Genomic DNA, 3,429 nt, shown 5'->3' with positions numbered 1-3,429 from the left:
CTGTTGGGCCCCACTTTGATGGCCTCATTTAAATTTGATTACCCCTAATACTCCTATTTCTCAACCAGATCATATTCTGAGGTTCTAGGGGCTAAGATTTCAGCCTATCTTTTTGGTGGAGACACACTTCAAGCCACAACACAGTCTAAGAGACCATGAGATCATGACTCCATGAGTTTCTAAGTGTGGTCTTATGTTCTAGAGTCTTTAAGCAGAAGCGCGACCACTTGCAAGTTTTTCTGCAATTTAATGTAAAGGACTCTTCCTCCTGTACTTCTACCTCCATAGCATTACAGAGTTCCCTAAACGTTTGGATACTTTCTCAAATGACCTTCCCAGCAACCCCGTGATGTAGGGATTGGCACCGTCACTCCATGGATGAAGAAAGTAAGGCAAGGGATGGGGGGGCATGGCCTGGCAGAGCTCCCAAGGGCAGGGATCACTGCAGTGGGAATTCGCACCCAAGCCCAGGACTATCTGGTTGGATGCCATTGGTGTGCTGACAGCTCCCTCGTTTTCTCTTTCAAGGGCTCACTGGTCTGAATTGTGTCGGTTTTTTTTCTTTATTAATTAGTTGGACAATTTGCATAGAAGGGAATAAATTGCCAACATAGAGAGACACATCGTCCTCATCAAATGTGTTTGTTTAAAGCTGCGGGGGGGGGGGCGGGGAAGTTCAGCCCCCACACAGTCAGCAGATGCTTTCTGTCTGCAGGAGAGCAGGACTGGGGGGCCTCTAAGCCAGAGGGCAGGGAGCCATGAGGAGGCTGGAGGAGGCATGGGTGGGTGCCAACGACTCCACACAAGGGTGCCAAGGCCAGTGCCCAGGAGCTGAAGCAGCCGGGCAAGTTCAAACACTGCCCTTGACCTGTAGGAGCCTCCATTCTTCATCTATAAACTGAAATCACAATGATAATACCTGCCCCATACTCTGCTGAGTGAATAAAACACTTATGGAGTAAGGAATACACTGGAAAGATAGACGAGATGCAGTGGGAACACAGAGGAGGGGCTCTTGAGGAGAATGTCTGTCCCAAGGGGCTGCTGCAGAGTGAGCGTGGCTGGAGGTGGTGGGAAGGGCAGAAAGAGTGTAAACCTCACTCTGTCAACTCAGGAGGGCAAGATCTTTCTCTTTTTTCCTCCAAACTCAAAGCAATTCCTAATGTAAGGGCCTACTTAGCCAGAGAGAGCCATTTTGTTGTTTATGCAGTAGACTTAGATTGACCTTGCCCCTCCTCCCCACCAGGAACTTACTTAGAAACAAGTCTGGGAAACCAGTAAAATATGACTGACCAGCCCCTGATAACAGAGCTCATATACCAGGGTGTGTCAGGTCAGGGGGAGGTAACAGAGCCCAGAATACAAGGATGAGTCGAGCCAGGTGGAGACATCCAATCAGGAAAGCACCTCCCTAACCACCCAAGAATGTGGGCCCTGCCTATTGGGCGCCAATTCTGACCAGAGTGATAGGCTCGTTCAAATAGCTACTATAGGGTGAATTGTAATTCAGTTGGCCACCTGTGTGTGGCCAGGCTCAACCACATGGCCTTTACTCTATAAAAGTTAGTCTGTGAGGCTGGGAGGGGTCGCCTCTTTGCAAGAGATGGCCCTGGCGGGTCAGTTTGATTCTCGATGCTTGGTGCGAAATAAAGCTTTGCTTGACCTTTGCTTTGTATCAGTCTCGCTCCTTTGATCATGGACCCAACACTATCTGAGCCCCCATTCTGCTGGGCCAACAGAATAGGTAACCTCAGTCCTTTGAGGAATTTGGTTCTAGAACTTTAGGCATCTCTTAGAAACAAGTGTGCCTGTCTCTGGGGCCTCTTTTGGTCTGCTTCTGGGCTACTGATGGGCAGGTGCAGGCATTGGGAGCCCATCCACCTTCTTGGACACATGGACACGCCATTGCCAGTCCTCTCTGGGGACTCAGTGCCCCCTGGGTGGGAGACACCTTGGTGCTTAGTGGGGCTGAGGGACAGGCACGGCTCTCCTCTCCATGACTCACAAAACTGTCTATTTTATCTCCTACTCTCTTCAGCCCAGATGATCTTTTCTGGAAGAAGAAAAATCTTTCTCTGTGTTTCTTCAAGACATTTCATCTGTATGCTAGAACTACCTCCCTCTGAGGTATAGATTTTTAGAAATGAAACCAAGAAGGTCAGGAAGGCACTTTCTGCTTCAGGCCCCACTACATCCCTTTCCCACACAACGAGCATCAAGACAATTACGTATTTCAACCAGCCATGGTGAGGAGGATGAGAAAAGGGAGCGGGAGTGCGGGGGTGGGGGGTGGGGGTGGGATGAAACCTTCATCTCCAAAACATTTTCCCAGCTCAAAGGGCATTTGAGGCTTTGGGTGCTGCGAAGGGCCAGGTTGGCGGGACTGAGTGTGGGGGGGAAGGGTGGGTTGTCCATGGAAGACATGAGGTGGTATAAGAAATCAGGTTTTAGGCTTCAAGGGGCTTCTGATGGCAAAGTAAAGAGGCTAGGTTTAATCTTGAGGGCCAGGAGAAGCCAGTGAGAGACTGCAGGCAGGAGCATGACAGGATCCATGCAAGCTCTTGAGAGGGACGGAGAGAGATTGGGAGGCCGTGCGTGAGAGAAGTGAGTGAGACACGAACACAGGTTCTGGCAGAGGAAGGGGCAGAATCGAGTCACACTTTGAAAGTGGAATGGGCAGAACTTAGGAGCTGACCAAATGCTGGTAGATTTGGTGGGGGCTTGAGGGTAGGTATCTAAAATGATCCCTACATTCCCAGTCTAGAAAGCTGAATAATTGATAAAGTCATCGTCCAATTTAAGGGACATGAAAAATGAGGCATATTTATGTAAAATATGATGAAGGTTTTGGGGGGCATGTTGAGCCTGAGAAGCAGGCAAGGGTCTTCAGTCCGAGAGGGTTAACAGGAAAAGATACATGCGTCACACATGGGTGTATGCTAGAACTACCACACACGTGGGTATGACTCTCAGAGGGAAGACCAGGATGGGGGATGGACATGTAGGAGTCATTGACATGGAGACGTGTTTCATCCATCAGTTTAACCAGGAGTCCATAGAAAAGGAACCTGATGATAAAAGTAGACCATGTACCTCTGTGATACAGGATTTGGGGGCACAGCAGTGGAGGATCCAACCCAGTTTGGAGAGAGAGAGGAAGATTTCACAGAACAAGTCATGTCTGCTTCCTGAAGCATGAACTAGAATGTGCCTGATGGGTAAGAAAGCTTGGAGGCTGGGGAGCTTTCTGTAGAGAGCTCACCTGAGGGATCATCGATCTGGTGTAATGAGTCCAGCCCAGAGTTAGGTCTAGTCACTGTTGCAGTCACCCCCAAAGAAGTTAATGGTGTCCAGAGGGAAAATGAATTTCATTTGTGTATTGGTCTGGGCATTTCTTTCTGCCATAACAAATAAAACCTAAACTTTCGT

General features: G+C 49.0%; 1 long non-coding RNA gene across 1 annotated transcript; it reads left to right on the top strand.

Annotated features, from left to right (window-relative positions):
• Nucleotides 1-1,804: 1,804 nt before the first annotated feature.
• LOC131831357 (uncharacterized) lies at nucleotides 1,805-3,429 on the top strand. Its single transcript, XR_009353612.1, has 3 exons — nucleotides 1,805-1,856; nucleotides 2,039-2,246; nucleotides 3,107-3,429. It is a non-coding gene; the product is annotated as an uncharacterized LOC131831357 (long non-coding RNA).

This window comes from Mustela lutreola, chromosome 5 (assembly GCF_030435805.1).
Source record: "Mustela lutreola isolate mMusLut2 chromosome 5, mMusLut2.pri, whole genome shotgun sequence".
NCBI classification, from domain to species: domain Eukaryota; kingdom Metazoa; phylum Chordata; class Mammalia; order Carnivora; family Mustelidae; genus Mustela; species Mustela lutreola.
Note: the sequence above shows the minus strand (reverse complement) of the source record. Positions and strands in the feature narration are given on the sequence as shown.